Genomic DNA, 24,568 nt, shown 5'->3' on the forward strand with positions numbered 1-24,568 from the left:
AGAATGGGTGCGTTGTTGACTTTAGTAGGGGAACCCTTCACGCAGGAAACGCCCAGATAAAACTGAGACGCGAATCTCGTTGGGAGGTGCACAGGGTGTCACTGGTAGAAACTGTTACCATGCAACCACATCAGAAGGTTCTTCTTGTTTGCCAAGTAAAAGGGATTAGTTTGGAAGGAATTCATGGGATCCTAGAACCCCTGGACAGGTTCTCTGAACGGTTCCCGATTACGGTGCCCAGTTCTCTACCCTCGGTCAATAATGGTTCGGTCCCAGTTCGTTTCTACAACTACTCCGGCGGGCGAGTTACCATCCACAAGGATACAAATGTAGGGGAGTTCTGTCCAGTAGTAGAAAGGGGGCAAGCAATACCTACGGATCGCAGTTACAGAGTAGAAACCGCCTTTTCTGACGGCAATAAGAGACAACTGAATTGCAACGCGGTGTCAGTCGAAGCAGAGCTGAGTTGGAATACAATTGAGGAGATAAAAAAGCTATTCCCCAAAGACAATGACCAGATAACAGAAGATCAGAAACTTAGCGTATGGAAAATCTTGGCCAAGCATTCCAAAGCGGTATCGAGAAGGCCACATGACATTGGCCACTGCACTAAGGCCAAATTACGAATTAACAATGCCTCTGCTCCCCCTTCAAGACTTCCCCTGCGCCGCTTTTCACCAGAACAAGAGAAGTACATAAACGAGGAGACGCAAAGGCTACTTGAGGGAGATGTGATATAACCTTCCACCAGTCCTTGGAGTGCCCAAGTCCTCTTAGCTTCTACAAAGGATGGCTCATACCGTTATTATGTTGATTTTCGCAGACTAAACAGTGTCGCCGTCAAGGAACACTGCCCTATCCCGAAGGTGGAGGACATGATTGATTCTCTTGCTGGAGCGAAACTCTTTTCAACTTTAGACTTCATCTCTGCCTATCGTGCATTCGAAATCCACCCCGATGACAGAGAGAAAACAGCGTTCTCCACCAAGGACGGACTGGCAGTGGAAGCGGGTTCCCTTTGGGCTTTGTAATGCAACTCCCTTCTTTGTGCGCTAGATTGCTAGTTTGTTAACAGGAATGACCTGGGAAGAACTCTTGGCATTCTTTAATGATGTCCTGCTCTTTAGTCCCACCTTTGCCAAGCACTGTGAATCACTGGATCGTGCTCTTTCCCTCATTGAGGAAGCCGGGTTAAAGGTGAAGCCAGAGAAATGCCGTATTCTACCAAAGCGCGTACAATTTGTTGGCCACATCTTATCAGCGCAAGGAGTGTCCACAGATCCTGAAAAGATGTCTGCTGTGATGTCATGGCCTCCACCAACCACTGATTCTGAGTTGCCTGTTTTCCTGGGCAAGGTTGGGTACTACAGAAAGTTTATCCCAGACTTTGCAACTCTTGCACACCCTCTGTTCCAACTAAAGGAGAAGGGGCGTCAGTTTATGTGGTCAATCGCGTGTCAGAAGTCTTTTGATGGCCTGAAAGAAGCCCAACTGTAAGCCCCCAAGCTCTAAAACGTTCCCCTCCCCGGACTGAGCGCCCCTAAAGCGTAGTGTATATATGTTTATAGCTGTAAAAATATAGTAATTGCTTTCTACCCTCTTGTTAAAAAAAATGTACATTTTTTTAAGAAAATTATTATGATTTCTCTTTGGACCCTAGCTAGTGAGAAAACAGAAAAAAAAAAAAAGGAAATGATCAAGAGCTCTTACCTTCCTCTCAACTGTTTAAAAAAATATATTCCATTTTGGTGTTTGAGTTTTTAGCTGTAGATCACTGGTACCACAGATTTTGAATAAGTCAACTATGCCTTGTGTTGCACTTTTCAGTTGTAGCTTGATATCAAGTCTATAAATACAGATATACTTAGAGGGGGGGGGGAGGTAGTATAGGTTAGTTTTATCTATCTAGGTGGGCATCTGGTGTGTGGTGTGTGTGCAAATAATTTGATGTTCCACTTTAGAAACTAAATTTTACTTGTTTTTCATTAATGTTTCAATAAGTTGTTCCCGAACTTGGTATGGGAAGAAGTACTATTCCAGACAAGCATATCATGGCATCATCACATAATTCTGATTCATTGCCTTACCATGCACGATTGAGCAACAGCAAAACGTGGGTTCCCGATCAAAATAATAGAAATCCATGGATACATGTGAATTTACAGTATTCTAAAAATATCACTGCAATCGCTGGCTTCTATGTTACCCGCTATTATATGAGTTTCATTTCTGATGAAAACAACTGGAACAACTATACAGAGCAAGGGAAAGTTATGGTAAAAAGAAGAGAATTCATTTTATAACTGCACACATACCTAGTTATTCGAGTTTAAATCGTTTTATCTTAGCGAGTCTTCCTGTAACATTTAGTTTAGATCGGAGACAATCATGATGAATGGAATACACGATTGTTATCTTTTAGTAAGTAATAAAAATTCTAACGATTTTGGTCAAAAAGGCGCTTTGCACATTTTATTTATATTTTAGTACACTACAGTAGTAATGTGATCTCATCGAGACTGATACGTGGGTTTTGATAAAAGAATCATCGGGTATTAAATTTTGGACGCAATGTCATTCCGGTTTGACCAAGTTGAGGTTAAAAACGACAAACATACACCTGATTTCTACCATTAGTTTGTGTGTTTCAGATGCAATTTTAAAAACTTTAGAATACAGAACTCAAGCCGCTAGACGGTCCCGAGCAACTCCTAGGCTTCTCGGCGTGTTCTTCAGACTTCCTATATTCTTCTTATCCCCATTAACGCACGCTGACGTAAGAACCAGTTTTTAACTTATATGCATACAGGTAAAATAGAACAATATAACGAGACAGTTATATACGTATGATGCACGATCCTCGCAGTAGATAACGCTATTTAAGCAATAGCGAAAATCACACCTGAAAAAAATCAGGCCTGTACGGGACTCGAACCACTGACCTTTGCGATACTAGTGCAGCGCTCTACCAATTGAGCTAACAAGCCAACTGGGAGCAGGCCGTTGAGTTGATTCGTAATAAACCCGTAAAAGTGATAAATCAGATACAATGAAATATATGAAGTTCATATATTTTGAACTGCGGTATTCGATACGTATGATGCACGATCCTCGCAGTAGATTTTTTTTCAGGTCTGATTTTCGCTATTGCTTAAGTAGCGTTATCTACTGCGAGGATCGTGCACCATACGTATCTAATACCGCAGTTCAAAATATATGAACTTCATATATTTCATTGTATCTGAGACAGTTATACGTAGCCAGCAAGTAGGTTATTCTGGACAAATGAATTTTTGCAATAAATTTCATCTTTTCTTTTTCGTCAGGGTCGACTCGTGAACCACAAGTGACAGAAACTACTAGTTTCCAAGAATCACCAACAAGGGTGTCAAATTCCTACACTTTTACCGACTATTAATTAACAATTATTCACCGAAGGCGAGGTGAAAATCGTCTAATAATCCCTGAGACGAAGTCGAGGGGATTATTCGACAATATTCACCGAACCTGATGTGAATAATTGTTTTAGTATAATTTCAAAGCTGAACAACAGAGGAATCTCTAAAATCATAACATTTTAGTAACATTTATTAACATTTTAGTTTAACATTTCATATAAACCGCGCGGAGCGGTTTATATAGCGTCATATAAGGAACCGCTCGACCAATCAGATTGCTGGAAACTCTTTGCTCAGCTCCGAAATTATACCAACTAACAATTATTCATCAAAGGGGAGGGAACGAGTATTGGATATTTACCGAGCACTGGGGTGTATAGTTGTTTTGGTATATACTAGAATATTGATATGAAATAAGATAAAACTATGATGTAAATCATTTTTTCTACAGTAACTGCAATCGCAACATTTTCGGGTTAAATCCTACGTGAAATGCTTGGATATGAATCGCTTCTGAATGTTTAAGAAACGTAACGCCTACTCGTGTTCTAACGTCCTTTTTTGTTTTCTTTTTTTTTTTTAATCAGATATTACTTCGTACACTGCATTTTGAAATTTTCCTAATAAGCACTTCAAAAAAAAAAAAAATCAAAAGGTTTTTTAAACTGTTGTTTGTTTTTCAAGCTTTCTTTACCTTTGAACACAGAACGTGGCCAAGATTTTCCAGACTTACGCACAATTTTCCTACTCCCCCCCTCCCCTCTTCGACCGCCAAGTCTTAAGTCTTTCGTTGTTTGCTTATGTCTCAGTTTAGTAATGTAGATTTACTACACAGTTTCCAGTAACCAATATTTTTAATGGTTTAGCTAGTATGCAGACATTCTTATGGTTCATATCTTTCAGACGAGAAGTCTCAGAATCATGACAAAGGCAGAAATTTTTAAATTTTAAATTCAAAAAGTTTGGAATCTACGAGAACTTTCATTTAAAAAAATGAAAAATAGGACATTTGCTTTTACAAAAAAAAAAAAAAAAAAATTGTTCCATGTTTAACAGTTTTCAATTTTTTTTTAAATGATGCCTTATCTCAGGCACTGACGTTTCAAAGTTTTACAGGTTTTAAGCTTAACGCCCGAAACTCCTTTTTTTAGTCAGAAAAGGATCCTTAAATATGCTGTACATGTATCTAACTATGAATTAGAACTCTGATATCTTTCATGAAAGCCATTTTCAAGGGTGCAAGACTTTGCCTAGGCTGCCCATTCCGAGACGAGAGCTATATTTTTTTCAGAGTACCGTCAATGCTTCCAGAAGTGAAAGATATGGATGCAAAGATGTACAAAAGTGAAGTTGAAGGAAGTTACTTTGAGGGAATGTAACAGCAATTTTTAGGAATTGTTGGTGCATCAATGGAAATATAGGCGAAGTGACAGAACGTTTCGATCCACCCCCGTACACAAGTCAATATATCATCTGACTTGACAACGGACTCATAAGGGTATGGGTCTACTGAAACCGTCTGAAATAAGCTGTATAACTGCGCAATTACGTTTTAAAAAAGCCACAGCAGAAATGTAATGTAGCTCATAGGGCTGCTTAATCAAACAAAAAAGAAACCAATCACTTTTATGGCGCAAACTGATCCGCTTTCATCAAAATTGCGCAATAGATATTTGCACAGCGCTCTCAACAATGAATGCATTATATTTTATGGGATTTGATATTGTTTATCTGCAATAGGCAGCGTGGAAAAATTCTTTAAAAATTACAGAATTCGAGGCTTCTTTCACAAAACCGGCAATTTGGGCAGACCTTAGTTGAAGATCGGATTGGTTGCTCAATTGAGCAAATTTGTTTCAGAATAAATAAGGCACTATCATGATATGTCAACAATCCACAATGCAACATGGCAAGACCTCTTTGTTTTATATGTATTTTCGATACATTTTCCGAGTCAATAAATACCAATCACACACACACACACACACACACACACACACACACACACACACACACACACACGCACGCACGCACGCACACACACACACACATTAAAAAGAAAAAAGAAAAAAAGAACTGAATATGCAATTTCTATCCCTTTCCAAACTGAGATTGAAAGAGTATGACTGATTCTTATCTTGAGAACTCCATATGCTGTTGCTTCCGATTTATACACGTTTCTGCAAGTACTTTTTGGTCTCACTCGTCGTTAGAAAGGAACCGTTAATGCACTCTATGGCGCAATGGTAATACTTAATTGGCAAATTAATGCCCAGTTGCCGTGCTCTGTTTCGTAAGAAATCAGAGATAACGACAAAATGTGTAAGTGGCTCACGAGGCGCAGCCGAATAAACACAGTAGTCAAACGTTTGCGCATGTGTGAGCCTTGTAATGACTAGATGGGGTGCTTTCAGGCTGTTATAACCAAATTGTCTCCCTTGGGTTACAGTTAACTACACAAACCAGTACGTCACGTGTTTTAAAGGGGTACAACTCTTTTTCTCTATCTTTGCAGGACAGCATTTGTTTTCGTTTAACATTTTGCGTGGAAAACTAATTCATGGCCTGCCCGAATCGGTCCCCTCGATAACGTTTCCCGATGTTTTAACCCTGTGTTAGCCGAGCCAGTGCTTTTAAGAATAGTGAATTTTAAAAGAAGATAAGCGATTCTTGAAACTCAAAGCTTAGTGATTTAACTGTTATTTATTTCACACATGTAAAACAAATAAAACATTACCGGAATACCCTTCTGTCCAACATCTTCTGTCAAATAGTTGTATTGCAAATAACCACAAACATTTCCCACTTGCCCATTTATTCATGGTTTTTTTGTTTTTAAATTAGACCGTACCGTGCTGTTCGAAAACACTAACGTTAAAACGGGTAGTTTCAATTTGACACATTTGAAGCTGCGGTTTAAGTCAATGTCATTAGTCCTCGGAAAGGGAAAATCATCTGGGATATTTTCAAAGTTTTATTCGCATCTTTTTTTTTATTTTGCTTGAAACCAACTGCAAGTAAAAGTTATATTAAATTTTGGAAATGTTTTCCTTCAGTACGCCCATTGTGAGACGCCGATGTCGAACTCTATCAACTTATACCCTGGAAGTAATACCAATTTCATAAGTTTTATACGTTCCTTAATGAGTATCACATACGTGACAGTTTAAGTTGTTCTAATCAACATGGTGCAACTTTTTAAATCATTTCTACCAAAATACTTCGATATTTGTAAGGTCAAAACAAGTGATTACTGAATACTGTCTCCACGACAATGACGTTTTAACGTGTTATTATTACAATCATTTTCTTTAAGTTCTGCTTCGATTGTTGTTTTTTTTGTTTTTGTTGTTGTTGTTATTTTTATCATTCAATAATTTCAAAGTTTGGAAACGAACAGAGTTCAATCTTCCCCTTCCTCTGTTTGATCAACGTGGGCGTATACTGTCTGGGACTCTTCTTTGACAAGCTTGGCGTAGTTTTCCCGGGAGTGGACGAGATCTGCGTACATAAGACCGTGGTAGGGAGGGGGCAGTTAGATCAAACATTAAACAAATAGTGATCCTGAATAACGATAGCAACGTAGTAGCGAGTAAGGAAAAAAAAAAACAAACAAACAAACAAACAAAAAATAAATGATATGATCAGAATATGATAAGATGACCCTGTCAGTTGTGTCTTATTTTGCTTTTGATCAGGATTTTATTTTATTTTGTTTCATTTACCTCAGGTAATCTTGAGGTAAATCTCTGCGTTCTAATTTGGTTCTAACTTGGTCTGTACTTTACCGTTCACAGTACGAACCGTTTCCTGACGGTGACGGTCATAAGCCGTGTATTTTGGTTACGAAAGCCGGAAAAAATCAAATTAAACGAGTTTTGCCCCATGGTAAACAATTCATTAACGCCACTTTCTAGAGTCGTGCTAGGGGATTATGGCCCGCAGTTGTACGGTGTTTTTGTTTTTGCTCGGTCCGTAATCCCACACAGGATAATATTCCTAGTAGGACCCTCACGCTTGGTTAGTAAGAAGTATAACTTATTGAATAATGTACACTGTGCTCCAATAACTAAATAGGCCATGTCCCATCAAAGAGCAAGAACTACCCAGCTCGTAATATAACAAAAAGTGTTATCATACCTCCACTGGAAGCTTGTGTACCTGTAAAAACATTTCAATAAAACAGTTAAGTTCTAACAAATGCTTACCTTCCTTACATAACCAGTATGTTTGGGTGTATAAATAGCTAGCAAGAATCTTATACAAAAACCTTGCATATAATCACAAAAAGTTAATGAGCATATTTCATTTTGAGTTAATTTGATCTTCATGGGTAAACATCATTGCAGTCTATGATGATGTACATGGAGGTTTGTTCCATGTTATCATGATATGCCTTTGTTCGATGAAGCACAAGAATGATGTACTACATAATTTATTAAAAATCATTTATGCCACACAATGATTGGGCTCTGACAAATTCTAAACCTCATTTGCCTCTAAGAGTGACTGCCTTCGAATAATTTCTCTCCACAACATCAATTTCTAGAATCAAATGTAAAGGTCATGAAAATAAAGGAAATTATCACCAGTTCAGGGATCAACTCCTGACTTTCAAACAAATTCTTCTCCTCAGTATCGTAGGAAATTTCATGATGGAGTCAGTAATTTTGACCTCATCCAGTTGGAAAACATCAAAATACCACTTGAGACCAAGGGAATTATCCACAGTTTGGTGGACTTGATGAGTTCTATATGATGTAAGTTGATGTTAACTTCAACCTTTAATCTTAAAATCAAGGCCATCTTTTGGAGTATGATGGCTCCCCACTCCCTCCCCCAGAGTCTGTACAGGGGTTAGGCTGGGTTACCACTAACACCCAGGGTAAGCCAAGAGCTAAACTCAGAACAAATTAATGCCAGCATGTCGTAGGTTGCGAGAGCTGATTCAGACTCAATCAATTTCATGCTTGGAACTCGTAAGGATGCTTCTTGTAAATGCATGGACAGCCCAAGGTCTCATTTCTAGAAAAAGAAAACGATTAATTTATGAAAGCATAATGTGTTGTGTGACTTGCCTTAGGGTTAAGGCTCTTGGCGCAGCCAGTGCTCCCGTGTAAACAATCTTCGTGTTTTTCCCTAATCATGCGAGCCACACACGACTTTCAAAAATGGCGGTACAGTACGCTTGTTCGCTGGAGGACTGGAGACGAGAAACATGGAAGTGAGGCATCAAAGGCCAAACAACAGCGTTCTCTTCAGCGTGGCTGTAATTATTACTGTTTTATGTGTCTTTTTATATTCTTTACATCGTGAAAATACTGAGAAATGACGACTAATATCAGCTTAAGCGAATATGACATTCCTGGTGCCTCCCTAAAAGGTCGAAATGCTTCAGAATTAAAAAACGATGAACTAAAATTTTGGTTGAAATGTAGAGGAGACTCTGGGAAAGGACTTAAAACAAAAGCAGAACTTGTGAAAAGGTAAGATACACGAAGAGCTCGATTAGTGAAATAGTGTGCCTGCCTCCTGAAAATCAAGTTCTAGCTTCAGTCTACAATGTAGTTGATGTAAGTTCAATCAAAACAGTTCAATATTTTTTACAGAGTCGAAGAATTCATCAAGAATGGTAAAGACAAACAAATCGTGGATCCCGATCCAAGTCAACTGTACGCGTGAAGAAAACTTTCTTTGACCAAGTCTACTTCTAGTAATTGTTCCAGCGAGCCTCGAGTACGATCGGTAAAATATCCTGAAGAAAACTGGGGTATTTCTCTAGAGAAAATGCCACTGTTTACAAAGGCTGAAATGGACGAGCACATTGTAAATTCTGGTAAAAAAATCGCGAACAAAGAGAGCACAAGCGTTCCAACCAACTTGAGGAAAGCACAGACTTTTCTTCAAGATGAGTATCTTCACGAAATTATAACAACAAGTGATCAACGAGGGTTCTATTTTAAAGCCAAATGCTCTCACAGTTTTAAAAAGAGTGATGCCCCTCATGACCTTAAGCTTGCAATATGCATTATATCTGGTAAAGTGTTGCATGCATTTTGTAGTTGTATCGTTGGCACCGTTGGATATTGTAATCACATCTTAGCTTTAATGCTAAAACTTTGCAAGTATACTTTGTATGACTGTAAGTCGACGAAGGATCTTTGTAAAGATAAAGATGAGACTGAAGGTCTAGCTTGTACTTCAGAACTACAAAAATGGCACAGAAAAGGAGGAGGCTCTAACATTTCACCACAGCCCATCTCCAGTGTGAAAGTAAATAAAACTAAATGCGAAACTAGTTCTACTAGAACTTCTAAAGATGGAGGAGTGAAGTCACTTCTTTATGAAGCAAGGATAAGTGCAGTATGTCATGAAAAAAAAATTGAACAATTCAAGCAAGATTTGAGTAAAATTTATGCAAACATGGGACTATCTCAAATGGCATCAGATACTAGACAACACAGCATGGTGGACACCAAATTTGGTAAATGCCCAATAGGTTCCTTTGGATCCTATCAGCTTTTATTTACTGAATCTAATTTTTCAGCCAAAGCTGACTTGAGTTCAGTGCCACGTAGGATTGAAGCACTCAATTGTGAACAATTTCCAAGGTTTCCCCACATTGAAGAGGAACATATGAATATTCCAGATACACTTTCCACTGAAGAACAACAATTTATCACATCTCTTACAAAGGATGAAAATGAAATCAATGACATTGAAGTTAACACCAGGGCCCAGGCTGATTGTGAGGAATGGAACAAACAGCGATGTCATCGTTTTACTGCATCTAAATTTCATCTGATCAGCCACAGAAAAAGAAAGCACAATACATTGGCAGAAACATTGATACATCCAAAGAAGTTTTCCAACAGAGCTGTAGAGCATGGAAGAAATTTTGAGCTGGTCGCATTAATGGAGTATTAAAAATACATGAAAAATGCTAGAACACCAGTTAAAGTTTTTCTCTCTGGATTTGTAATTTCGAAATCTCACCCTATTCTTGGTGCCAGTCCTGATGCAAAAGTTATTGATCCTGGCTGTTTAGAAACTTTTGGTCTAGCTGAAGTGAAATGCCCTGATAAGGTAGCCAATGTAGCTCCAGTTGATGCTTGCTCTGATCCAAAGTTTTGTATGGAAAAAACAGGCACAGATACCTGCCAACTAAAGAAAAATCATGAATACTATGCACAAGTACAAGGGCAGATGGGTGTTACAGGCTGTAGATGGTGTGATTTTATACCCTACACAAGAAAAGGCATATATATATACAAAGAGTGGCTTTTGATGCAGGTTTTTGGAACAAATTAAGACAGGAACTCACATCATATTATTTTAACAACTTTATTAAGTATGCTATTGAAGAAGCATCTACAAACAACAACAGTGAAGTAAATGAAAATACTTCTAATGAGTGAGTAGTTTTAACATTAACCAGCAACTTGTGACTTAAATCTCTTTACACTGAGTTGTATATAACTAGGTTATAACTATATGGTTACATAATAGCAGAAATATTGTACCATATAGTGATTTAAATGAATTAAATTTGAAACAAATGGTTGCAGTTATTTATAATAAATATTTTATTATCATTATTAAATTTGTAAATTGTAACAATGTTTAAAATAATTTTGTTATATTAGAAACTGTAATTATTCCTTTTAAAATGTAATATTAAGGTGCTTCAATGATTTATTTTGTTAAACTGAAATGATGTTGGGTTGTATATTGCACAGAAATGCACAAACAGCCCACATTTGATTTGCCAGGCCAATCTGATGAAGAGGGACAACACCATCCCATATGTGAAAGTTCTTAATCTTGTTAATTGCCCGCTCAACGTGGATGCGAAGACTGGCAATTTCTTGTGTTGCCACAACATATTCTGCAGCCATCTGGTCTGAACCACCAAGAAATGGAGGCAGTTTCACATGCACACCTTGAGGTAACATTAGGTCATCAATGGTAAATCCTTTATCGGCCATAACAAGATCTTTGTCATCAAATGGCAAGTCCCGAAAGCCACTGCGAACAACAATTTCTCTGTCAGATATTGAGCCAGTGTAAAGCTCACTCACAAAAATCATTGCACCGCCTGGTGAGATGCCAATTAAACCTTTCAGTGTTGTGTGATTTTTGTAATTGCTAAATAGTTCCCCATTAAGCTGTAAACTGCTTGGCATTTGGCATCGTACCTCAGTGCAGTCAATAATAACCCTTGTTGCTGAGTATTTTGCTTTAAAAGCTTCTGGCATGGTGTTGTCAATTACTGTTCTTGTGGGCCATATATTAATCTGAGCAAATTTAAGGTACATAAAATTGACCCAGGATATAACAACTCGGCTTACTGTTGATAATGAAATATGGAACAGATTACTCAGGTGCTCTTCAGCAAAGCCTTGTCTTAGACGACACATCACTAAGAAAAACTCATCAATTGCCTTAAGAGCTCTTGGTCGTCCTTTTTCTGATTTACTGTAGTGTTCGTTGTCGTAAATATCAAGTAAAGGTTCCTTGGTATTTAAAGATGTCCAGTACCTAATGTTTTGACCATATTCGCCAGGATCAAGGAAGTCAAATACTGTTTTAAACACCTCAAAGTCAGGTAATCCGGTGTAAAAGCTGATCGACGATGAGTTGGAACGAAATCTATCAACATTGAATAGTTTAGCTTTCAGTGCATCAGTCTGTTTCATAAGTTTATCAATCTCGGCTTTCAAACCAGCAATCTCTTTTTCCATTATTCCAATTAAATCGTTATGTTCTGTTTGAGATTCTTTGTCTTCGAATACTTTGTCTTCAGTCTGAGTTGTATTTTCAAAGACCGAAGTCTCGTCCGTTTGTGTTGATATTTCTTGATATGGTGGCTGTTCAATCGATTCCAAATTATCTTCATTCTCGCTAACAGCCTCTGAGATATCGTCAAAACCTGTTGCTACTAAATGTCTGAATGGTGGGGGCTTTCGTTTACGAGGAGACGTGCGCCACGAAAATACTGAAGGAACGACTCCAGGTTTGAGATTTATCTTACTTCTACCTAGCGATCTCTGAAAGTCCTCCGTTTTAAAATGCCTCGAGCATACCTTAGTGGATTTACTTATCTGAAAGTTTTTTCCCTTCATCTCTCCTGATTGCATGACTGCACTGTTTCGTAGAGATTTATCAGTAGGGAAAATAAAATAAGAAATTTTTTTACGCTCTTCAAGATAGCCTTTCTTGGTGCAGCCGGGAACACAGCAGTGCGTAGGCATTGTTTCGACGAAAACATTTGCCCTGAAACAATCACCATTTCCCAATCAATCGAAATCTTGAGTTGTTCACATTGTGATTCAGTTTTTCAGCGTGGATTTTTTCAAATTCGAAGCGTTATGAAGGATGTACTAATAAAACTTCCAAACCTTGACAAGTTGATCGCGCTACACGTGAAAGATATTTGTTTTGATCAGGCCTTTGATGCCTCGTTTCGATTTACTCGTTACCAGTTTTCAAACTCCGGTCGCACTGTGCCGCCATTTTTGAAAGCCGTGTATTAGATTGGCAAATGTAGCAGAGGATGAGTTAATTTTCAGGGATATTAGTTTTTGCTATTGATGGGAACCTGCGAAACAAAACAACATTTCCCCTGTGTGTTTTACATTTGTCTACAACATTGTCTCAAAAATGCCTCAAAATGATAAAAATAGTATTCTGACGGTGGTTGTAGACCTGTGGTATTAGGTGGTTGTAGGTGGTTTAGGTCATAATGATTCCATGTTTTAGTATTTACCTAAAACGGTCGTCATCTTCTCTAAATCTACTTCCTTACTTGGTCATCTTTCAAATTGCCTTCTGGTACAGTATCACTTTCAGTAATTACGTTTAATGTTTGATGTATCTTGTTGGTTCTCAGTTATCATTATGGTTGAAATCTTCATGTTGTAAGTTTGTAAGACTGCTATCAACGTCATTTATATTATTTTATATACAATGGATTACATTTCTTCAGCCAATCAAGAGCTTGTTGTATCATATGTGGCCATACTGCTTGAAAGTACATATGCCCTCTAAACCGTAATTTTCTCTTAAGTTTCAGCATAATTACACCAGATCTTTCAGGGGGCATGGAAGTTGTTTACAAGCCTGATCACATTCTACTGGAACAGTGCAGATTGCACCTTTAAATTTCCTCTGTTGCCCTTTAGGCATAACAACCATCCTTTGAAATACTATTCTTTGAGCCATTAGTATCGCTTCTAATTTTCCTAATGAAGCTAGTTGTGTAGGAATTTCATTAACGTACCTATCATTAACTACAGCTTAACAGGGGAATTTTCCTCTTATGACTTTTGAGTGACATGTCTTGCATACAATTATTCATTACCATTGAATGATATTTTATTGTTGAAATAATATTCACAAGGGTACTTGCTAATTGGAAACACTTTACGACGATTTTCTATAAAGTATTCAATTACAAACACAACAAATGAAATAAGAATCTTCCCTTATTTTGCAATGAAACTGTTCAATACACGCATCTAGTTTATTTTTTATTTAACTGTCTAGGTTAGATATCTGTGACGTTTCTGTCAGATCGTATTTCAGAACCTCGTTCGTGTTTACCAGTAGTCTGTGTGTACGGTCTAAGTTTAAGTTCTTGACGTTTATTGCTTTCATTGCAAAGTTTTTGGATCTTGCGTATATAACTACTCAGGCATACAGAGAGGAAAATCGGTAAGCACATGTTTCTACCTTTCTTAGTTCCATTTCGTCGGTTATTTCTAGTTTAGTTGATTTGCCGTTTCCTGCGTTGATCTTTTTATCACATCCAATTATCGTTCGGCTTTGTCCTTTCATGTCGCTTAGACTAGACATTTTCGTTTACATTTTAGTTTAACGGTTTTGAGTATTGGTACATTGTAATAAAGATAGTTCATTGGAAATCACCACGAAGTCCAGTGCTCTTAATCAGTGCTTCGACGTCCTTATTTCTAATTCTGAACTTGCGGTTATAGCGCCTGGAGTCAGTTACATTTTATTTCTCAGTGTGTTTATGATGTTTTTTTTTTTAATTTTGTCTCCTTCTTGTTGCATCCATTTTCGAAAATCTTGCTTTAATGTTTCCAATGTACATTTTCTTTGCAATTGGTTCCATAGTACCATAGTTACCTTAGTTCTTATCGTTTTGTATTATTTCTCTCCCTACATTTTCAGACAGTCATAATTCACTTGAACAGCATACAATTGGCAATGTATGTCATATATAGACACTCTGAATTTCACTTTGAATGAAACTAATAATTGCATCTACAAATGTATATATGTTATTGATGTGTTTAATATGTTTGATTGCAGGTGTGCAACTGTCATTGTCTATCAGTAGAGAAAACAAACGCCTTATCCTGGTACTTTGTTGAATAAATAATGAATAAAATGCTAATTGTAGAATACAGCCTATTGTCAGTTGTATTGATTGCTATAATTATCTAGTGCTACTTTCTTTCACATTGTCCCTTGTTATGTCAGATTTGGTAATGTGTACCCCTTTTAGTTCAAACACAAAAGTAACACATTAGATAATACCAACAGCATTACATTGTACATTGAGTGATTTGTATTGTTGTGATATCAGTGATTCAAAAGCTCTCTCCAGAGACACACAGTACTGACATCCCTATAACTGCAACCTCATCATGTACAATACTAGTGTAGCTTTCGCTTATATTCAAAGTTGTAATTTTCTTCTAACACTGTAAGCATTGTCAGCAATTCTGTTAGCATCAAAAAAGACTGTCTGGCTAATTGTGACAAACTAGAATATAGTTGATTTCTGATATTCATAATTTAAATCAAGTCATCAGGACAGCTTATTCCCAAGTATATTAAAGCACACAAACTCATTGCAACACATTGTTGTCCAGCATTTTGTCCAAACACAGCAACATTACCTTGACTGTATAGTGCTGTAATTTTTTTTGTAGGTTCAACATTGTGCTGATCAGGATCAGGTTTTTTTTTTTTTTTTATTGATGCAGAGCTTATACCTGGTATAACTGCATGCCTATATGAGATGAATTCATGTATTCACTTATTGGCAAATTACAAGAAAAAACTGCAAGAACTTCATGACTGAACTTCATTAAATAGTACCATCTTCGAATGGGTTTCTTTCTTACTTTTCCTACAATCCCAAACACAGAGTTTATTCCTTTTCTTGCGAATTCTTGCATATTTTCCAAAGCAAATAATTTTGGATGCCATTGGTGTGTTTTTACTTCCACAGGTCCAAATGAAACTTTGTAGTTTTCTGCTTTTCTTAGATAGATGTCCAAATCTTTTCAGTGGTGTTCTACTTGGTTCATGATTTCGTTTAAGATGGTGGCATTCATGTGCAACAGAAGTACAATTATAATGCATACTTTGCATGACAGGATCTAAATTGTTGCACTTTTATTGTCACTATAGCAGATGCTTGGGTACACTAGTTTGATCGATGACCTTGTCATGTATGTTACATTCCTCAAGGCTATTTAATCTTAAAATGCTTCCCAATGAGTATAAAGAAATCATCAAAATAATATAAGCTTACACCAATACTGACAAACACATGTAAAATGCTTACTGTGATTTTAAACGTAATACCGAATTTTACTTTACAAGCATCTTCTCATCAAGATACTTGTTTTGGTCGACATCAGAGAGGTTCAATTTAGTCTCAGAGTTCGTTAAGAGTGAGTCAAATTGACAAAACCACGACCATTATGGTCGTTTATTTGTCAATTCGTTCAATTATTAATTTTTGTGCTCATTTGGTATCTCACATGCAATCTCATATTAATCTCGTTTGAACTCATTTGATTGCACTACGACTTCACGGAAGTAAAATAGGGCTTACCTTCATGATTTCTTTAGTCTGCTACAAGGAAACGGTTGCACCGATTCGATTCTCCATCATCATAATTATCCGAAAGATAAAAAGTTTAACTCACATAGCAAAGGTTTTTTCGGTCCAAAAACATCCCTTAACAAGGTGCCTTTTCAATTTGTAAAGTAACATTTTCAAGAAATGCGAGATGCGAGAAAATGAAGCCATTGCTTAGGCAAAAATACTCCTTCAAGCAGTTGGTTTTCTTTTTTCTTCGCCCGCCATTTTGTTTTGACGCATTTTATTTACCATATATGACGTAACTAACCTTAAATGCCGCCGTACAAACTAATCGGCTAAAAATCGAAAAAAAGCGGGAATTTGAAGGAAACAGTACACGTCTAACTTACACTTAATAAAAGCTGGATCATTAGATCATTAGATAATGTAATTCAAGACTTTTTATTGGCTAACCATTATGGTATTTGAGCCAATATACCATAATCAAGTATCTGTATATTGTAACATCCGGTTTCTTGCAAAATAAAGTCGAGAAGATTTGTCTAATATCTCAATATCTTGGGGGCGTTTTTTTTTTTTTTAATAAACAATTATTCCACTCGCGCTTGTTGGATATGAGATGATTATACTCAACTTGGCGCTACGCGCCTCGTTGGCTATCTATCATCTCATATCAAGCGCACGCTCGTGGAATAATTGTTTATTATTATCCAACTACACCTAGACGAGTACGAATAACGCCATAGACGAGTACAAATACCACGCGGTATTTGTACTCGTCTATTGTAGTACCAGTTAAACAGGTTCTCTCGCATCGCGCAAGCGATGCAAGAATACGAAAAAAAAAAAAAAAAAAAAAGTGGCGAACAATTTGAATCATATTTCCGACGACGAAGAGTCAGAATGGCTGGCAAATATACATCTAAGTTCATTTGATGAATAGAACGAAGAAAAAAAGCTTGACGACCAGAAAATTTCTTCATTTAATGAAGAAAATAGAAACAGCAACACAACAACGCGCCAATTCCGTTCCGATTCGCAAACTTCTGTCACGCACTCCCCGTAAATAAATATCCGCGAAATTCACCCGCTGAAACAACAGTTTGGCGTGTTGGATAATAAATAACTTATTAGACGTTTTGTTGTGTAGTATCACTGAGTATTTTTACTCGTTATTTGTATTTTGACTCGCCCGACGGGCTCGTCAAAATACGACACGACTCGTAAAAATACTCAGCGACACTACACAAAAAAACGTCTAATAAGATATATATATATATATATATATAAATAGTAGCAAATGGACTACTCAAGTGACGCACATATGGATTTTAATACAGCCTGTTTCGTAGACCAACAAAAGTTGATCCACTCATCAGTTAAACTCCATACACACAGTGCAGTGTGTATGGAGTTTAACTGATGAGTGGATCAACTTTTGTTGGTCTACGAAACAGGCTGTATTAAAATCCATATGTGCGTCACTTGAGTAGTCCATTTGCTACTGTAATCGCTCCTTCATTGTCGAGCACTGTCATGGATCCTACGTTGCCTATTTCGCTTATATATATATATATATATGGGGTGACCATATCGGTTCTCCTCCATCCTAGCATTAGCACTGCACTGATGAGGCCCAGAAGGCCGAAACAGTACTGTCTGCAGTTAGTTATATATATATATATATATATATAAAATGTCGTGTCTGATATTCCCCCCAGAACTTCCTTTCAAACTTGGAAATTTTTTTGGTGGAGACATCATTGAAAGTAAGGGCTTTACCTTCTTTTGATCTATTCTCCATGAAATCTGCAGAAATGAAAGCATTTAAGCTGCGGTAATAGCCCCTCGACTGATTTTTCTTTCTTCCATCTGCCAATGCGTTAGGTTACGCATGCGTTAGGTTTTGCCGCGGAAACACGGACTTTGAGTCGTTCGCATGATTGATTTTCTATTCTGTTGCTTCGAGGCGTCGTTTTCCTTGCTGCTCTTCTTTTGCAGAACAACCTCCAAAAACTTGGTACAGTCTAAACATTTTCAAAAATATATTTTATCCTTAAAACCTCTGGAAATAGGAAAGTGCCTTCGACGAAAACGGAGTTCCTCGGTTTTAAAAGTCAGCCCTTATTATTTTCCGCTAGTTTCGCTAAATTTTAGACTCAGGGCACTTGAGCCTGCGTTGTTGACCACATACCTTCTGACGTATCTTTTCATTATTCAGCTCTGTCTCCGACAATACGACTGAAATTTAAGCGCCCGCCATTCAAGCCGCTGACTGTCTATGATTGCTGATTAAGACATGGATGATGGAAAACCCAAATTTCCGTGAAAAGAACAACCATTCAATCTTGAATAAACATGACAATGCACAAGCTTAATTTAAACTTGTACACGGCAGTGGCAGGGGTAAGACGGAATTCCACTTCATCCAACGCAAAGAAACATTTTCCGTCTCATTTTACCATCCATGTTCCCTAATTTGAAATTTCATTTGCGGCTGTGCACATATGGTCTCATCGGTTAGATATATGTCATAATTTCTTGGCGATCTGTCCACGGGCAAGGATTAACTTTCTCTTTAATAGTGTATATTGTCCTTCTCCATGCTTCGTCAAAGTCTCATTACGGACCTTAGGGTAGGCATTTATAGATTATGCTAGTAAAAGTAGCATATTATGCTAGTAGCATTGCTTTTTTTTTGGCCAAATTATGCTAACATTATGCTCTTTTTTCCAAATTATGCCACCTTTTTTTTTTAAATTATGCTCTTTGAAAAAATGCAAATAAGTCCAAAATATATATTTTTTAACGAGAAGCCGTTCGTCTACGGGAAAGAAACGCAACAAATCCACAATGAATTTCAAATAAACATGTGGTTCAGGTTAGACCCGGGCTCGGTGCTTCACAGTGAACTACAAATGCCACTAGTTAAACTAAAACTTTAAATATCGATTAAGGTCACCAAGTGCTTGGAACTAGAGACGAAAAATTATGAAATAATGGCATCAAAAATGATCTGGTAATGATCAAAATGTGCAAATTATGCTAGCATTGCTACTTGGCAGAAATGATGCTAGTTTCCTCGAATTATGCCAAAAATTATGCTAGCATAATCTATAAATGCCTACCTTAGAGACCTTAAGCAAACCACGACGATAACGGCAATGAAGACGGAGCGAAAAGAAGGATCTAACTATAACTATATTATTCTGCCAGTTATAATTGGCAGAATAATACCTCAGCACGTGCATTTTAAAACATTGTACATTTCTTATCCGTCTCCTGCCAAACATCAACGTGAAATCACCAAAATTTACGTTGTGGAAACACCGACGGAAAAATATTTAAGTTTAAATTTGGAACTTAACCCCGCTCACATACGTAATGCTGATGTTGAGGTGTGGCGCCGCAAGAGACGGTTAACACATCCAGCTGTTCGCGAAATTCTGACCATAACTTTAAACTAACTTTTTTTAATGGACGTTTTCTTCGCCGTTGCCGTCCTGACTGCTTAAGGTCCCTCTTAGGCAAACCACGATGGCGACGGAAACGAGGACATGGAAAAACAAATTATCTAATCGACAGAACAATAGCTTAGCACGTGCATTTTTAAAACTTAGGCCCGGTTCAGACGCCGATCTGTTTATGAGCCGAACCTAATTCCTTGAACTAAGTGCACGAAAAGATCGGCGTCTGAATGAATTTGTAAAGGCTATTTCAATTTGGAACGGCTCACCCGTTCTTCCCGCCTGGCTTGGCCGAGAATTTCGCCTTTGGAACGTCCTTTGAACGGCTTTAATTCAGACGCCGTATTTTTCATGTGCCGATCCTAATGCATAAGTTGTTATAATGTATTTTGCAAGCAGTTTGACTAGTTTTACTGGAACTGTATTTGGAACGGCCAAAAAGAACGGAGTCTGAATCAACAGGCGCACTGTTGTTAATTTGGGTCGGTCCAAATTCGAATTGAGTTCGGCTCCTGAAAAGTTCGGTGTTTGAACCGGGCCTTAGTACATTTTTAGCCGTCCTCTGCAAAACAACAACATGAAATCATCATAACCTGCGTCGTCTACGAACCGAGCCCGCGACGGCAAATTATTTTAATTTCCATTTGGAACTCAAAGCTAGTTTCATACATTATGTTGAGTTGCGGCGCCGATGAGAAGGTAAACACATGCAGCAATTTTTGAAATTCTAATTAAAAGAAGAAATTCAGTTTTTAGTCAACGTCTTCCTTGGCGTTGCTGTCCTGACAGCTTAAGGTTCTTATTAAAAGAGAAAGTCTGAAGTGAACGATCAAAGCTCGTGGCAAATGTATGAGGTTACATCTATGCACAGAAGAAACCGCTCGAGACAAATCCAAATATTTTGGCTGGTTCGGTGGTTTACGAATACTGGAACATCTTAGATCTATCTATTTTTCCCAAATTGTTCTTGTTCCCACGAAACAGCTGAACATGTGTCCAATATCCAACTTCTAAAATAAACATTTTAGTCAAGAAGGATCTTATCAAAGAATATAGCCACAAATATCGATAAAATTGCATTTGCAATATTAAGGATTTTTGAACAATACCGAATATAAAAGTACACATTTGACACATTCACTTAACAACGTTTGCACGCATTTTGGCCACTCTCTGTAAGAAACAGTCGAAGATGGAAGCAGCTTTGCAGTAAAATAACATAAATACCGAAATGGAAAAAAGCTTCGCTGCGATCGATGTTATACAGAGTTCGAAGATGAGCACCTCGCCAGAACGAGAAAAGTGCTATAATAAACAAATCATTTATACTTTCATCATAGCTAATAGAGGTATAAGGCAAATAATTTTACCTGCATCCTTGTGAACTGTAAAGACGATAAGAAATAAAACAATTTGAAATTGGCGCATCTGACGAATATTGAAAACCATGTTCGCATAGGATTTTTTCCCCTCTGACTGCCGGAGCACAGTTTTTCTAAAGTTGCTCAGAAAGGAAATGGGAAGGGTTTATTTGGACACATGATCGAAGAGAACATTCTCCCAGTGACCAATCGCGTCACGGGTGGGCGCGTTCAAACGAAAGTATGCGTCAACGTTTCGATCGTCAAGTTATTTCTGTATCAAGTGACATTTTATACTGTTGGTGAACAAGGCTTTCGTTTGATCGATAAATTAGGGGACAGCTACAACCTCGAACAAGGCAATGTAGCCTCAAGCTCTCTCTGCATGATATTTCATTTTGAAATTTACCCGTTTATTCATCCTCTATTAAACTCACAAAAAAAGTGAAATGAGTTTCAATGAAAAGTAAACAAAGAAAGTAAAGGAAAAAAAGTTGGCAATTCTTATTTTGCTATTATTATATCACCTTAATCCCTTGGAAACTGTTTAGATTGTCGGTCAAAACAAGTCTATTCCCATAACAATGCTGAAGATGTCTTTTCAGTGGAAAATTTCAAGCAAGAGAGGTCGTAATACTTGAACCGCATTGCATATTGGCGTTAACCTACTGTTCCCCGACTGATCTAAGTACTCTTTTCAAAGGCGACTAAGGTGTAATCGTGGGGGAAAAAAGCGGGGGGAAGGATGGGGGGCCGGGAAGGAGGGGGGGGGGGGGAAGGGAGCGGGGCCGGTGCAAGGGGCGGCTCTTGGAACGGCTTATTTCTTTACTCTTAAAGTGCCCCTAAGATCAAAATTCTCGTACATCATTTTTTTTCCATTTTCGTGTTCAGTGTGTCTCCTTCACCAACTCTGCCAAATTTCAGTTTAGACCGAGCACCAGAGATATCTTTTTTCGGGCCGTTAAATTCACGATTTCGCGTCCACCGTTATTTAATCATGTTCCGGAAGTAGATCGCAGGACTGAGAGGAGGTGACGTCAAAGGCTCAACGCGAAAATCTCACATGGCAAAATGTCAAGCAAACATAACAGAGCGCTTTACTCTATTGTTACAAAAACTAAAAAAAAATGACTCGGTATGGATGCGTAATTCAAAGCTTAAGTAATCGTGCAGATCATGCTGCAGGTATTTCTCTGCATCGGAGCCTTGCAAATAGATCAGAGCGGGAAAAACGGATGCGATTTGTGCGACCTCGCCGAGTAAACTTCACTCCTACAGAAATATTTGTGATCTACTCTGAACACTTCTCGGAGGACTGTTTCGAGAGATCTGTGTACTTTGAAGGATCTAGGCAAAGAATTCTGTCGGGTTCAGTGCCTACCGTTCAAGAAGAAAAGGGACAAGGAAAACCGTCCTCCGTGCGATCTCGATGCCGGAAAGCGAAGTCTACGAACCTCCACGGATTTTGTCACCTTTATATATGAGCTGATCAATATCCACATTTAACAACTCTCTGGCAGAATACCTTACACAAAGGAAAGTACTCAGTGAACATTGTAAATAAGAATAATAAAATAGCCGAATTGAGGACTGAGATTTGTGATTTATACAAAAGAGATGAAAAATATAATTGTGAATTGTGTGCTCTCAGACTGATTCTAAAAAAAGCTGGCTTTAATATCAGCGAAAGCAGAACAAACAGCTTAAGACGCAGAGCGTAAAAACACTTTAAAATGTAGCCTTGCAGCCAAAAAACCGATAAAATGAGAATTTCTTTAAAAACCTGACAAACTGTCAACCATCTGACAGCCAAGTCAGCGTGCTATCAAAGGATCTCATCCCAACACCCGTGACAAACGAATTTAAAATCAGGTCAACTTTAGCAAGATTTATTCACGAGACGAATGCGCCTCCGTTACACCTTTCACGGACAAAACAAAGAACCACTTCTGTTTCATATCAAACTGAATGCCACCGGTTCAGTCTTCTATCGCCCTTATGAGCTACTTGGAAAATTGTCATAACGCTACTTGCAGACTGCATCTAAGCCAAAAAATACTTTGTAACGCAATGAGGTCACGACTCTAAAAGTGTTGAAACAAGCTCTGCTCTAAACCTCACCGAAGCAACACAACAATAGTCATCATGAATAAGACAGAAGAAAAAAAGAGACTAAAGTGCAACTCAACAAAACAATTAGCCATTGCCGAAAACTATTTTTACTAATCGCCCGATCATTTCTTACAAAAAAGGAAAATCTCTTACGACTAGCAAAAATACAGTTCGAAGGCGATAAAGAGATGCGACCACAAAAGCCACATGGGGAGTCCGTGCCGTTCTGTGTTCATCCTTATTCGCTTGGCAAAAATTCATCATTTGTCGGCGCAAAACTATCCACAGCAGCTTCAGATGATTTCTGGGACTATTCATCGTCTGAAAAAGTCGACATTTCCCGACTGACAACGAAACAGTTCTCAAAAAGAGTAATATGTGTGATTCTCTGTGCAGCGAACAAAGAGAGTTGTGACAAAGCAAAGCGTAAGTTTGTTGAGCCTTTGACGTCATGATGACGTTTTTGCGGGCTTGGGTGGAACATGTTTTCAGCAATGGCGGACGATTTTTGGACTACTTTGAAGGGGTAAAAATTGGTCCTCGAAGGTTTGTTTTTAGTTTTTAATGGCAAAAAGGGTCTTAACTTGATCCAATTCAACATTGTGTAAACAATTTAGGCCAAAATAAAATGGTCAATTTTCGTCTCAAGGGCACTAAAAGATGTGATTGTTAATAATTTTCCCATTAAGCTGTTACACATTTCCCTGTAAAGTAGTTGCGAGAATTTTGTCTTTGATCAGGCAAACAACCTACACCTAGCTGATTACTTTGAGTATTCTTCTTGCAGGATAAAGTTAGAATTTTATAGGGAAAAGCTATGTTAATCACTTCTGGGGGTGAAGGGTCAATGACAAGGACTCCTTTACTCACTTGACTTTACAAGAACTAGCGACGACGGCATCCCAGTCGGGCGCATGTATCTGCAAGTAGGCCTATCCCGATTGTGCTCGGCAACTTTTGAGCAACTTTTGGCGTTTGGAGCAACTTTTTGCAACCTCGAGCAAGTTTTGCCTTTGAGAGCAATTTTGAGCAAAATATTGGTTTAGAGCACATATCAAGCACGAAAAAGTCCACGATTTCGTATAAAACCTCAATTCATGCGAATTTCTTGAAGGCTTATCATGTTATCAACCTTTTGAACACATAACCTGGGATCACTCACAGTTTCTGGGCAACCAGTCGATTTTAAATCGTCACGATTTATAAGTCACTCGATAAACGATTTAAAGCGAGACTCGTTTGTTTGTGAATAGAAACGAGACTCGTTTATAGAAACGAGACTCGTTTGTAGAAACGAGACTCGTTTTTAGAAACGAGACTCGTTTTTAGAAACGAGAGACGTTTTGCGAAAGAAGGCTCGTG

At 38.0% G+C, this 24,568-nt stretch overlaps 1 long non-coding RNA gene and 2 pseudogenes across 2 annotated transcripts; 2 read left to right on the forward strand and 1 right to left on the reverse strand.

Annotated features, from left to right (window-relative positions):
• Nucleotides 1-24,568, forward strand: part of LOC148723016 (uncharacterized) — a 160,182-nt pseudogene that overhangs the window by 80,149 nt on the left and 55,465 nt on the right.
• On the reverse strand, nt 6,083-21,264 carry LOC148723022 (uncharacterized). Of its 2 annotated transcripts, none has more exons than XR_015991398.1 (3): nt 21,104-21,264; nt 7,539-7,559; nt 6,083-6,899 (listed from the first exon to the last, which is right to left on the reverse strand). It is a non-coding gene; the product is annotated as an uncharacterized LOC148723022 (long non-coding RNA). The 2 variants fall into 2 exon arrangements; XR_015991399.1 differs by lacking the exon at nt 21,104-21,264 and adding an exon at nt 16,276-16,630.
• LOC111319122 (uncharacterized) lies at nt 9,165-11,534 on the forward strand (annotated as a pseudogene).

Source organism: Stylophora pistillata, chromosome 9, assembly GCF_964205215.1.
Source record: "Stylophora pistillata chromosome 9, jaStyPist1.2, whole genome shotgun sequence".
Taxonomy (NCBI): domain Eukaryota; kingdom Metazoa; phylum Cnidaria; class Anthozoa; order Scleractinia; family Pocilloporidae; genus Stylophora; species Stylophora pistillata.